The 15,457-nt window shown below is 32.8% G+C and overlaps 1 non-coding gene across 1 annotated transcript; it reads right to left on the minus strand.

Annotated features, from left to right (window-relative positions):
* Positions 1-13,000: 13,000 nt before the first annotated feature.
* Positions 13,001-13,104, minus strand: LOC112135341 (small nucleolar RNA U13). The gene has a single exon (XR_002916637.3). It is a non-coding gene; the product is annotated as a small nucleolar RNA U13 (small nucleolar RNA).
* Between the last annotated feature and the right edge of the window lie 2,353 nt (positions 13,105-15,457).

Consider the following 15,457-nt stretch of genomic DNA (forward strand, 5'->3'; position numbering starts at 1 on the left):
GGTGAAAAATGAGCCATTTTTCCTATTATATTGGAAATAGATTTTTATTCGTAGATGTGCATGAACACTTGAGGATTTTTCAGGTAAAAGCCATAGTAATGGCCAGGCGCTGTGGCTCATGCCTGTAATCCCAGCACTTTGGGAGGCCGAGGCGGGCAGATCATCTGAGGTCAGGCGTTTGAGACCAGACCAGCCTGGCCAACATGGCAAACCCCCGTCTCTACTTAAAATACAAAAATTAGCTGTGCGTGGTGGTGGGCACCTGTAATCCCAGCTACTCGAGAGGCTGAGGCAGGAGAATTGCTTGAACCCAGGAGGCAAAGGTTGCAGTGAGCCGAGATCATGTCACTGCACTCCAGCCTGGGCAACAGAATGAGACTTCGTCTCAAAAAATAAATAAAAAAAAAAAAAATAAAGAAGCCATATAGCCATATATTAAGAAGCCATTGGATATGAGTGAGTTATATGAATGATGAATACACAGAAAAACATATAGGCCTTAAGCATAGTGTATAGTGAAAATAGTTAAGAAAATGAAGTATATAACAAAATGTTATTTATATAAATTCACATGTGTGCATATAAAACAACAATATGTGGCCGGGCATGGTGGCTCACGCCTGCAATCCCAGCACTTTGGGAGGCCGAGGCGCGTGGACCACCCGAGGTCAGGTATTGGAGACCAGCTTGGCCAACATGCTGAAACCTTGTCTCTACTAAAAATATAAAAGCGAGGCATGGTGGCGGGTGCCTGTAATCCCAGCTACTCGGGAGGTTTAGGCATGAGAATTGCTTGAACCCAGGAGGCGGAGGTTGCAGTGAGCTGAGATTGCGCCATTGCACTCAAGCCTGGACAACAAGAGCGAAACTCTTTCTCAAAAACAAAAAACAAAAAACAAAAAACAAACAAAAAACAAATAAAAAACATAACAAACAAAAAAACAACAAAAAACCCCAATACATTGCTCAAGTAATCTATGAGTGAATGGATGAATAAGAGTGGAGGGTGAGGGCAAAGGGACATTGGTTAATATTGATTACGATTCCTAGCATAATGTTTGCTGCCCTGATCATAAATATTTTTGACATCTTTTTTTTTCTGAGATCTTAATCATCCACTAATATTAGCTACATATATTTTTGCTTCCTTCCATAATACCTGATTTTGCCACATCATACAACAAAGTTGCTTAGAAAAAACATAAGACAGTGTCTAGCTAGAATCTTGAGGAACAGAAAGTCACTTAAAGAAATCATATAAAAATTTTTAGCTAAGGACAGTTACAGAGATGAGTAGTTAAGGACAGTTACAGAGATGAGTAGTTAAGGACAGTTACAGAGATGAGTTGTACAAGTGGGTGATCCAAGGGAGAGTATGGAACTAATCAGGAATTACTTCCTGAAGGAGCTGATGTTTGAAGTGTTACACTAATAATGCTTTTGAAATCATTTAAAAACCCTCACTTCTACAATAATTATGTCATCTAGCTACTGAAACATCTAAAGTACATTTATAGTGCTTTTATATTATTGTTACTCATCTGAAAGTATTTCAAATTGGAGATGTGTGATACTAATACAATCAGATATTTCTGTGTAATTTACTGTTTCTTTTGAAATTCTAAATTCAGTAACTATAGTTCACATATGCTATATAAAAAATTGTTATTAAATTAAAAAGTATTAACGATTCTCTTTTGTTCCAAAACCACAAAAGTTTGAAAAAATAAACATGTTTTAAAATGGAGAACTAACATCAAGAGCTTGTGCATATTCTTCTGTTTTCACATTGATATGGTTTGGTTGTGTCTCCACCCAAATCTCATCTTGAATTGTAGCTCCCATGAATCCCACATGCTATGGGAGGGAACCCGTGGGAGGTAATTGAATCATAGGGGGGTGGATCTTCCCCCTGTTGTTCTCATGATAGTGAATAAGTCTCACGAGATCTGATGGTTTTATAAATGAGAATTCCCCTGCACACTATCTTTTTTGCCTGCCACCATGTAAGATGTGGCTTTGCTCCCCCTTCTCCTTCCAACATGATTGTGAGGACTCCATGTGGAATTGTGAGTCAATTAGACCTCTTTCCTTTATAAATTACCCAGTCTCGAGTATATATATCTTTATTAGCAGTGTGAGAACGAACTAATACACACATTGAATTAAAACTAAAATCAACGGCAATGAAAGTGCGATTGGTATAATTCAACTAAATATAATGAATGACACATTGGGAATTATCACTTTAAAATATTGTGTTTCAGGCCGAGTGCAGTGGCTTATGCCTGTAATCCCAGCACTTTGGAAGGCGGAGGCGGGCGCATCATGAGGTCAGGAGATCGAGACTATCCTGGCTAACATGGTGAAATCCCGTCTCTACTAAAAATTCAAAAACAATTAGCCAGGCTTGGTGGCAGGCGCCTGTAATCCCAGCTACTCAGGAGGCTGAGGCAGGAGAATCACTTGAATCCAGGAGGTGGAGGTTGCAGTGAGCCGAGTTTGCTCCACTGCACTCCAGCTTGGGTGATAGAGCAAGACTCCGTCTCAATAAAATAAAATAAAATAAAATAAATAAAATAAAATAAAATAAAATAAATAAAATAAAATAATCCTGTTTCAGTTAATTTGAACTTTCAACCTGGCTTAATTAGACAAAGAGGCAATTTAAAACATTCAGAAGTATTTGTAATTTTTTTAAAACCATGGGTATATTAACCTTACCTGTTTTGGTTCTTAAGGTTGAACAAATTTTAGAAACTTTTAGAAATTTTTCACTTTCAATTGTTATGGTTAAATCCAGGGACTGGAAAAGTAACACTTGCTCTCTCTCTCTCCTAACTTTAACCTTTCTTAATTAAAAGGTGGACTTTTTAAAAAGTTAAATTTCTCTTTTCTGAAGGGTTCAGAAATTCAAATCATTGAATTTACTACTGTGAAAAGATTCATTATGATTCTTATTTTTTTATATAAAAGATGTCAGCAAATTAACAACTGAATTCACATTTAAGAATGCTGTTAGCCATAGGTTGTGTGGATTGATCACCAAGGTGAATTTAACATTAGGCTTTATCTCCAAAATTAATTTCTATTGAAACTAATGTTAACTGACTCTTTTCAATTTTCAATATATTTTCCTTTTTTGTCTTTTACCAGGAATATGGTGGTTATCCATAAGAACAGTGTTTTTCATTTTTATATAAAACTTAATGCCATAAAAAGTCTTCAAAATAGTTACTGATAATTTACATGATTTTAAGTACACTAATAAGTTCTAGAGGATAGGGCTGGAATAAATAGTTGTAGTATAAATACATAGTTGACTAAAATAATTATTCTTTCTTTTTCTTCGGGTATCTCCACAGAATTTAGTATAGTATTAAAATTGATATTAGTTATATAAGAACTGCATAAATGTAAAGATCTAAAAATTTTTCTAAACCTTTATATGTTTGTGTATGTACAAATAAAATCTGAAAATAAATTTTGGCCAAGTTTAAATATGAATTCAAATCACTTCTCTTTTTTTTTTTTTTTTTTTTTTTTAAGATGGAGTCACTCTGTCATCCAGGCTAGAGTGCAGTGGCTCAATCTTGGCTCACTGCCACATCTGCAGCCCCAAGTCCAAATAATTCTTCTGCCTCAGCCTCCCGAGTAGCTGGAACTACAGGCACGCACCACCAGGCCCAGCTAATTTTTGTACTTTTAATAGAGACAGGGTTTCACCATATTGGCCATGCTGGTCTCGAACTCCTGACCTTGTGATCCACCTGCCTCGGCCTCCCAAAGTGCTGGGATTACAGGCATGAACCACAATGCCTGGCCTCAAAACACTTCTTAAACAATTTTGAATTTTTGTAGTGAAATATATTATACTTCAAAGCATGTACCCACATACATAGGTTTACATTACAATGAATTTGAGAAATTATTTTTGTTTTGGAGATGAGATGCAAATAAGTCATGTTTTAATAGAATTTTAATTAAACAGGTAAATATTCTTGCTTTCACTATTTTGTCCAACTCTATGTTTTCATTTTAGGCATTTTTTTTAGATATCTGTTATTTTGGTTTTGGTATATAAATGAAAGTTTATTACAAAATTCATTTAATCATCAAGCACATCTACTTTTTTCTAATGGTTCATATTGATTTGAAACTAAAAGCATTTTGTGGATGAATGAAATTTATTAATCTTGTTACAAATCCTTCAGAAAATTTGACCATTACCCCATTTGGGAGTATTTATTTCCATGTAGCATTATATCAAACATGCAACACACATTATCCTTATCACAAAGTGTAATACAGTTGACCCTTAAACAATACGAGTTCAAATTGAATGAGTCTACTTATGTGTGGATTTTCTTTCACCTCTGCCACCCATGAAACAGAAAGACCAGCCCTTCCTCTTTTTCCTCAGCCTGCTCAATGTGAAGATGACAAGGGTGAAGACCCTTATGATGATCCACTTACACTTAATTATCAGCACATACATTATTCTCTTCCTTATGATTTACTTAGTAACATTTTCTAACCTTTATTTTAATAATATGGTATTTATTAATAATACATATGACATGAAAAATATTTGTTAATTCACTATGTTATCACCGACTTCCAGTCAACTACTAACTATTATCTATTAACTGCTAGTAGCAGTTAAATTTCGGGGGAGTCAAAAGTTATATGCAAATTTTGGACTGCACAATAGGCAGCAACCCCCATGTTGTTCAAGAGTCAACTGAATATTCAACTCAAATAAACTAAGAGTATTCAGTGAGGTGCTGATAGAGTGAAAGTGAACAGTTCGTTGTGAAGCATACTACACGTGGATGCCCCATTCTAGAGCATGTTAATTGGTAAAGATGTGAACACAACTATCAAAGCAAGCCTCCTCTCAGAGAGTATCTAACTTTATTTGGTTTGTTCTTTCTGAATGGATGACGTTTTGTAAGTACCTCGAAGAAGGCTGATATTCAAGTGTGGTATTTCATTGCTAGTCCAAAGGGAATTGTTCGTGAATTTCCTCCAAGTGTCTAACAGTATTAAAGTGCAATGTGTTTTTGGTACTTTCAGAAAATGACAATAGCATCTTGGAGAGAAATGCACTACGGCCATGCACACTTGACAACTAAATAGAAGGTGGCAATTACCGCTTATAAAATGTTAACATTTGTTGATAATTTAGCTTTTCAATTAGGAATAAATCTACTCTGAAAGACTAGTCTTTTATAGGCACTTCGTTACAAACTACGGACATAAGTTTTCTCTAAAAATTAATTAATTATTTTATGTTGTTTTCCAGTATGGGGTTGAATTAATGGTATCATTTGGCTACCAAGTCTATTGTCCCCACCTCAAACATTGGAAAATAGACTTTTGAAAAAAACATACACTTTTATTTGGCAAAATTTTATGTGTTGGGTATTTTCTGACAATAACTGAATCTGCATGGTTTTCTATGAAAACATTATTTGTCTTTTTTTACCTCTGATTGTAAGGATGGGCCTTAAGTCCTTATAAGATTACAAATTCGACATATTAACCAAAAACTGTTTGGAAGTGTTTGTTCTGGAAATGTCAAATTTGGACCAATGCGACTATAACACTTTTATATATTAATGAGTGGGCAGTTACAGAAATCAATATTACTAAACTGATTCAGATCATGTGTTATAGATGGAGGTTAACTGCTTCCACTGCAATCCTTAGGACCAGAGGTCAAATAAGAGAGCCAAGGAAGAGCTCTGATTTTTGTGAGTAAAAGCTCTGAGTTGAAATAATTTGAAGGAATTATACACTTTATTACTACTTTGCTTCCTATTTGGAAGTATATATAGAGATAATTATGTTGAAAATAATAATACATTTTCTAGGTTCAACCATCAAGAGATGTTACTAAAAGTCTATTATTAATGAGGTCCTATAGAGGAAGCCAGAAATATAACAATAAGAAGACAGATAAACTATTATCCTCCCCAGGTTTCCTTAGTATAACATCCATCCTCATAGAGTTTTCAGGTTCTTGCAGCAGCTGCATTTGACCCAGGGACATAAAATCTTTATTGTCTATTATATTGTTGGTGCTGTCAAAAATACTATCACCATATTTTTCTTTCTTTTCTCATTAAAAGTATAGAGTTTTACACTTTGTGATAATTGGCACCCTGAAACTAAGGTGTGACTTGTTTCCAAGTTTAAAAATTTTATATATTTGCTGTCCACTAGTAGATTTCAGATTATAAAGGGGAAAATAGAATATTCCCCACTGCCTGCCTACATTATCCTTCATGTTGCCAATAGCAGGAGGCTTGGAAAGCAATACTCTGACATTGTTTTGTGATATTCATTGATAGTTCCAAAGTTGATTGCCTACTCTGTGAAAGGAAGGCTGTTAAGAGGGAGGAGCTTAGGATACTAAGATCTATGTCCTGGTCTCTAGAAATTTGTGGTACGGAAACATCTTTTCCCATGTTCTGCTCCATGGAATAGTATTTCAAGGACATAGAAATATGTTAATTCAGAGAAACCCACGAATTACCACTATTTCATTGCCTTATTGTATATATGGTATGTCAGACTCAAAAAAATTCTGTAGTAGAGAAAACTATCCAGTTATAACTTGCTAAAACTCGTGACTAAGGAATCATTTGACAGTGCACATATTAACATTTAAAGACCAAAGAGTGTTGATTGGGTCTTAGAGTGAAAATGTTGGATGAATATATTAGCTCTGAAAGCAGTTGTTTCAGTCTTCATTGTGGTTTTTTTGTAAGTGACAATAAAACCAAGAATAAATTTCAAAATTTACAGAAATCTTATGGTATATTAATAAGGATACCACACTATGAGCTAGCATGTTTTTCATTTAATGATGGTAATATGAATATTAGCTTATATATTAATATATTTAAAAGAAACTTGTTATAATAATATACAATAATTAAAGCAATGTTACAAATCATTGCTTTCAGATAAGAAATGGAAACATCATAGACCATACATTGTTTTACACAGAAAATGGCTCAGACTTTGATACTAGCAGGATAAGCCATCAAATAAAAACACATCAAAACAGTAAGCATACCTTGTTGGCTTAGTGTGAAGTATATGCTGAGTTATTACATAATTTGATATTGAATCTGAAAATTGTTGCTAATTCGAATTTTCTTTTGTATAAAGTTAAAATGTCAAAAGCTTTGAAATAGACTTTTACATTTGATTATTTTCAAATATAGCAGCTTTTCAATGAGATCATAAAATTCGATGGAATCTCTGTTGTTGCAAATGACAGAATTCCCTAATATACAATAAAGAAACGTAGTAGAATTATTGAGAACTTGTAATTATTTCAAACTTCCATTTAAACTACAATGTTGAGAGAAGAAGTTTCAAGAAGTTTCATCTTGAAAGCCAGATCCTGGTATCTATCTTTCTTCCCAACTGAATATTTTATCAGGAAGCAGCTGCTGGAATATAAGGGACTAGAATTGTTAGATGATCCATCAATTTCTTTCAAGTACAGCTATACTGCCAGTTGGCAGTTGAACATTCCTCACATCTAATTACATTTACCTTTGTTGCTTTAACATTTTTAGAATTTTTGTCATCTAATTTTCTCAGCTCCTTTTCACTTACAAAGAAGCAATATTAGAGAAACTCATTACATCTGCAGCTGCAAACTAATGCTTTCAAATGTATTCCCTTGGTGTTATCATAGCGCTACATATCTTGAAACAGGTGTTTTCCACTTATGCCTCTGTAATGATCCGTTCTTCTTGTCATGTTGTCTAATAGAGTAAATGTAACATCATAATTACTAAAATTTTAAGAATCAATTCACTGCAAACAGATCAATGTATTTGTTCTAGTGACCTCTCTGAGATAATTTTCTACCATGCACTGCTTCTTTGCTTCAGCCATACTAGTCATCTTGCTGCTCTTCAAGTACCCCAAACCACATCAAGTTAGACCTTTTCAATTTCATTATTGCACTTTACACGAACACTCTGTTCCCCAATTATCAGCATGCCTTTTACCTTGATTTCATTCAGCTCACTGCTGAAATGAAACCTTCACAGAGAGACCTGTTTTCTCATAGCATCTGAAATATTGCCCTCAACACCTGCACCACCATTTCCTTCCTTACATGATTTATATTTCATCACAACCAAAATCCGTACATGACATATTCTGTATTTGCTTGTTTCCTCGTTTGTTGTTTATCTCTCCTCACTTACTCCTCATGGACTGTAAATTCCAAGATAGCATAATTGTATGTGTTTTGGTCATTGCGTTTCTTCAGTGCTTAGAAGAGTGCCTGGCATAATGAAGGCACTAAATAATTTTTAATAATTAATATTTAAAAATTATAATATATTAATATACTAGCTAGGTGGTTTATATTGCATAAAGTCCTATTTTCTAAATCCTTGTATTAGTTTCAGAACTAAAAACAAGTGTGAAGGAGACAGAATGTACTGGAGCCTTTTGAATATTCACTATACTTTATATACTCTAATATAAATTACTTTCATTTTATATTAAATATCATAAGGCAGTCCTTTTATGAATATTACTTTAAATAATTCTGGGGTACCTGTGTCCTTTTATGAATATTACTTTAAATAATTCTGGAGTACCTGTATCCAAAAAGAAACCAGAAAACTTCTCTAAACATTCCTGTATGGCTCTAAAAATATCAGCAGTTTTATTTTGCTGATCTCAAAGCAGTTTCCCAAGGTGGAAAACTGCTCTAAAGAGAGCACAGAGTCAAGTATTTGTCTGATAATCATTCCTTGGGAATATTTTAAAACTTCATAAAATATTGAAAACAATTAAAATGATATTTTTATTACAATCAGAATTATTTGAAGGAAGTTTATAGCAAGACACGTGGCATATAAAAAATATCCTAGCGAACTTATGTCATTCTTGGTTCCTTACATACTTTTATTGCTTTGCAAAGATATAGTGCATACGATGATAGAGTATAAATTTCAAGAATCTAAGGCAAGTTGGCATACTTAATCTCAGGCTTGCATAAACTGTAATATCTTTGTCCAATTCCCTACTATCTTTCTCACTATCTTAGTGTTTATTTGTAGCTCATTCTCCCTAAATTTATATTTCAGATTATGCAGTTGTCTCATATGTGTGATAATTTTAATCTAAGCAAAGTCAATGTAATACTTGAAATACAATTATTATATTTTTACCTAATAACAGATTTTGAAAGATTAGTAACTAATTTGAAGAGATTTGTTCTAGTTGCCACCTTATCAGTGGCTCCTATGGTACACATTGATGTGTAATGAAGGAGTTCTTCACTGTAGAATTCTTAAATTATTACCTATTAATAATGATATTTACTTATTACTTTTTTCATATTTAAGCTATATATTTTGTATTTATATGAGAACTAATGTGCTTATAAAGCCATTCACATTTCTTTCCATGAAAAATATTGTGTTCATCCATTTGAGTTGCTATAAGGAATACCTGAGACTGCATAATTTATAAAGAAAAGAGGTTTGTTTAGCTCACAGTTCTACAGGCTGTGTAAGAAATAGAGTGCCAGTATCTGCTCCCGGTGAGGCCTCAGGAAACTTCCAATCATGGTGAAAGGCAAAGTGGGAACCTGTGTATCACATGGCAAAAGAGAGAGCAAGAGAGTGAGTGATGAAGTGTCAGACCCTTTAAAAACCAGCTCTCACATGAACTCATTACTGCAGGGAAGGCACGAAGGTATTCATGCAGGAGCCACCTGCCATGATCCAAACACCTCCCACCAGGACCCACCTTCAACACTGGGGATCACAGTTCAACATGAGATTTGGAGGAGAGAAAACATCCAAACTATATCCTATATTTAGGGAATTTTGCTTTTGATATTGCTTTTATAATAGTGACCTTAAAAAAAGTTTTTACATGGGGAACAACTAAAAGTAATGATTATTGCCTTTGCTAATGCCAAGTTAAACAGACGACAACATTTGAAAGAAGAAATAGTGTATAACAGGGAATAAGGAAGTAGTGATAATAAGTCTGTTTTCAGAAGGTCATGCTTTTCATTAAGTCTGAATGGAAATCAATAGCATTTGAAAACATTTTCCACTTTGCCTTTATGTATATAGGCAAAGATATGATAGATATCTCATAGTAAATCCTGCAGTATAGTATAAATCACTGCATTCATAGAATAAGTAAATATATATTACTTTATACAAAAAGGCATTCTTAAAAGTCATATATAAATCAGATTTTATGCTCTTTGAATATCAAGCCATATATCTCATTGACACTGTAATTTCAGAGATGTGTTCTCAAAGAAAAAAAATTGGTTCCTGAGCTTCAAAATTTCCTATCAGAAAGCAGCAAACTTCTTTCTAACTTAAATTTAAAAATAAATGAATATTTTAGTAATAAATTATTTCTATTAATACTTAAGTGAAAAACTATGCCTACAATCATCCAGTGTTGTATTAGACACTTATGAAGACTAGCTCTAAAATGTGAAGAAAACAGGGTTGTCTTTTATAAAATGTTTTTCTTTGTAAAAATTGTCTAAGAACCTCTTAATAATGTTTGTCTTTCTAATTCTTGTTGGCTGTATTTGTTCCCTGCCAGGTCTTTTCTAAACATGGCTATTACAGATGATAAAGCTGTCAAAAAATGCAACATGAAATTCTAGTATTTTTAAGAAACAAAGAGAAGCTATTTATAAATGCAATGTTGGTGTAAACAATTCAACTAAGAATTTAAGATGAAAGCTCTTCTTACTATCCCATGTTTGAGAAAAAAAAAAGCTCTATTTTGCCCCAATTTAAGACACAAATATGCTTTTTGGATTTGTCTGTGTTTTTGCATTATGTAGGGAAAAATAGCACTATTATGAAAAAGTGAATTTTTTTCTAAATTATTATTATTGCATTACCTCTGCCTCAGGAGACCAACATTTAGTTTAAAATAAATTTACTGGCATTAGGGTGATGATGTATAGACATAGACAGAAATAGAACCATGTTCACATGATTACTCTGAATGAGTTTACATTAAATATCATACTTTTTATTACAGTGTTTTATTGAGCTTTACATTTTCTTACTTCTGAAAATAGCATATTTGGAGAAAACTAAGACCACTTTCAGTAATGTAGAAGGACTCACCCACATTTCCTTAGAAACAGAGTAAAATATTCTGAAGGTATTCTCATCATGATGTTTCATCTGAAATTGTTATTTTTGTTTCATTTTTTTTTGAGAAAATTCTTTGAGAAATCAAGGATGAGTTCTCTGAGTATTTGATACAATTTGGAAATTTCTGTTTGTTTTGATTGTTTTTAAAATTTATTTTTTGAGTAATTAACCTTTCCACACCTGAATAAATGAACACTTTTTGCCCTTTGTTATCCTAGAAGTGGACAGAGTATGGATGAGCATAACACTAAATGTAGGTAACTTATAACACATGTTTATATATGACCTGAAAAGCTAAAGGTTTATCTTGCTGCATTTCCATCTGCAATAAAGGTCTATCACATCTTGTTTGATACTTTTGAAAGTACTGAAGCATCTTATTGCATGGGTAATTTTAATATCTTCATGGTCCATAAACCATATACATCTTTTAAATGAATATTTATGGTAGTCATTCTTAAAGGTATATCTTATAGATCCAGGTCATTAGTAGCTTAGGAGGGACCAAGTTAAACATATTACATGGGAGTATGGTAGATGTGGTGATGCATAACTAGAATTGTGGAGAAAGTGATTTGTCGCCTTATTGCCTCTTCAGAGGAGGACATGTTGTCCCAGCATTAGGGAGTGCTTTCTGCAAACATTCTTTCACTCTCAGCAACACCACTCTCTCCACCATTTCCTCTCTCAGAGATTTCAACTAGCATCAGACAGCTGCCTTGCTCAAAGTTACCCCTCCCAGAATCCTGCGTGCAGTGACAGATGCAGCGAGGACATGGCTTTAAGACCTGGGTATCTTTGCTCAATGATGAATAACGTGAGGTTGTTTTATCTCTAGAGCATCCCTAGTGATCAAGGCTCTGTGCAGATAACTCAAAAAATTACATTTTCTGTTCCAACTTCTGAGTGTGGAATCTGTGAATGACAATATCAATAAGTGGCATTAAACTAACTATATTTCATTAGATACTTGACATCCTCTTTTGGAAGTCCCGATAACATGTCCAGTTAGCTTGTTCAAAGCCAAACTCATAATTCTGTTCTTTTAAACCAGGGTTTTTGTTTGGTTTGGTTTTTTATTTATTTATTTTTATATGTTTATATTCTCCAATTTTGTGTTTTGGTAAAAATACACATAACGTAATTATCATTAATTACATTTATATTATTGTTCAATCATCATTATTGTCCATCTCCAGAACTCTTACAATCTTTAAAACTGAAAAATTTTCCCTCCATTAGCCCCTGGCAACCATTATTTCACTGTCTGTTCTGAGGATTTTGACTACACTGAGTACCTCATATAAGTAGAATAATAGAGTATTTGCCTATCTGTGACTGGCTTATTTTACTTGATATAACACCCTCAAGGTTCACACATGTTGTAGCATATATTAGAATTTCCTCCCTTCTTAAGGTTGAATAATATTCTATTGTATACAAAAACCACATTTTGCTTATCCGTTCTACTCTTGATAGACTCTTGAGTTGCTTCTAAATTTTAGCTATTATTAGTAATGCTATTAACAACATGGGTATAAAATACATACTTAAGAAACTATTGGGTACATACCTAGAAATGGAATTGCAGAATCATATGGTAATTTCATGTTGAATTTTTGAGGATTCACCATATTATTTTTAACAACAGTTTTGCCATTTTATATTTATTCCCACTAACAGTGCACAAGGGTTTTATGTTGTCTGCATTCTTGCCAAATTATTATTTTCTGTTTTATTTTGATAGCTTCCATCCTAAATGGGTATGGGCTTGTATCTCATTGTAGTTTTTTTTTTCATGTCTGATGGGTAAAGTGCCAACGTTGTAACAAGGTTCGAGGGTGGCACAACTTGCACCTGCGTGTGAACACCCAGTCATCACGCTTATGAACTACAAAATAATCTCATTGTAGTTTTTATTTGCATTTTCCTAATGATTAGTGAGGTTGAGCATGTTTTCAAGTGTTTATTTGACATTTGTATATCTTCTTTGGATAAATGTCTATTCAAGTATTTTGACCATTTTTGAATCAGGTTGCTTGTTTTTTGTTATTGAGCTTTAGGAGTGCTCTGTATATTCTGAATGTTAATCCTTTACTAGATATATGTTCTGCAAATATTTTCTTCCATTAGGTAAATTGCCTTTTACTCTAGTGATAATTTTCTTTTGATACAGTCATTTTTATTTCATCTTTTTTTTTTTTTACTTTTTATGAAGCCCATTTGCCTCTTTTTAATTTTGTTGTGTGAATGTCAGGTGTCTTATTAAAAAATATTGCCAAATCTGAAGTATTAAAACTTATCTTTCTTGTAAGAGTTTATAGTTTTAGGTCTTACATTTAAGTCATGGATCCATTTTGACTAAATTTTTGTATATGGTGTTAAGTAAGGATCCAACTTTATTATTTTGCATATGGATATCTCATTTTCCCTGCAACATTTATTGAAAATACTGCCTTTTCCCCATTGAATACTCTTGACACCATAATTGAAAATCATTTGACCACATATGTGAGACTTTACTTCTAGGCAACCTTTCCTATTACACCGGTCCATATGTCTGTCTTTATGCCAGTACCACAATGTTTTGATTACTGTAGCTTTATATGAAGTTTGGAAATCAGGAGTCTGAGTGTTCTAGCTTGTTCTTTTCTAGGATCAATTTAGCTATTTGGAGTCTCTTGAAATTCCTATGAATTTTAGAATGAGTTTTTTGTATTTCTGCTTTAAGACATCACTGGGATTTTGATAGGGATTGCATTAAGTCTATAGATTTGCATTGAATCTGTGGTGTTGACATTATAACAATGTTAAGTCTTCCAATCATGAATATGAGACGCCTTTTCCTTCATTTTTATATTCTTTAATTTCTTTTGGAATGTTTTGTAGCTTTTATAGGACAGGTCTTTTATTTTCTTGGTTAAATAAAAAGTAGTTTATCTTTTTGATGCTATTGCAAATTAAATTATTTTATTAATTTTGTTTTTGGATTATTCTTTGTTATTGTATAGATATGCACTTGATTTTTATGTGGTGACTTAATTTATTGGTTCTGTATTTTAGTGGAATTTTCAGCATTTTCTATAAATAAGATTATGTTATCTGTAAACAATGATAATTTGACTTCTTCCTTTCCAATTTTATGCCTTTTATTTTTCTTTTCCTTACATATTTTTTTCTGGCCAGATCTTTTAGTACTATATTGAATAGTAGTAAGCTCAGGCATCCTTGCCTTGTTGCTTATCACAGAGAGAAAACTATTAAGTTTTTCATGATTGACTATGATGTTTTATATGGGAATTTTATATATGAATTTTTTTTATTAGGTTAAGGTGGTTTCCTTATGTTTCTACTTTGTTGAGTGTTTCTTTAAATCATGAAAGGGTATAAAATTTTGCCAAATGTTATTTATGCATCAATTGAGATAACCGTGTGATTCTTACCCTTCATTGTTAATATGGTATATTACATTTAACAATTTTTGTATGTTGAAATATCTTTGATTTCCATTAATATTAATAAATCTCTTTTGCTCATGGTCTATAATCATTTTAATCTGCTGCTTAATAACTTGTTTTGCTAGTAATTTTTTGAGGATTTTTGCATCAGTGCTTATAAAGGATATGTCTATAGTATTAGGGTAATGATGTCTTATAGAATGAGTTTTGGAAATGTTCCCTCATGACAGCATTTTTGGAAAAGTTTGAAAAAGATTGATGCTAGTTCTTTAAATGTTTTATGGAATTCACTGGTGATGCCATCAGGTCCAGGGCTTTTGATGTCAGGAGATATTTTATTACTGGTTCAGTCTCCTTAGTAGTTATCAGTCTATTTACATTTTTTATTTTATCATTATTTAGTGTTGGTAAGTTTTATATCTCTAGGAATTTTTCCATTTCATATGTAATTAGACTTCTAGGCATACAAGTTTTCATAGTACTCTCTTATAGTCCATTTTATTTCTGTAGAATTGATAGCAAAGTCACCATTTTCATTTCTTATTTTAGTAATTTAAGTCTTCTCTCTTTTTCTCTTAGTCCGTCTAGCTAAAAGTTTACTAATGTTGTTGATCTTTTCAAACAACCAACTTTTGGTTTCATTGCTTTTCTATCATCTATTTTGTCTATCTCTGCTCTACTCTTCATTATCTCCTTTCTTCTACTTGCCTTCAGTTTGTTTTTCTGGTTTAAGTTGTAAAGTGGTTGATTTGAGATCTGTCTTTTTCTAAATTAAAAGAAAATATTTCTTACTTTTAA

The sequence above is a fragment of the Pongo abelii genome, chromosome 8, assembly GCF_028885655.2.
Source record: "Pongo abelii isolate AG06213 chromosome 8, NHGRI_mPonAbe1-v2.0_pri, whole genome shotgun sequence".
Lineage (NCBI taxonomy): Eukaryota > Metazoa > Chordata > Mammalia > Primates > Hominidae > Pongo > Pongo abelii.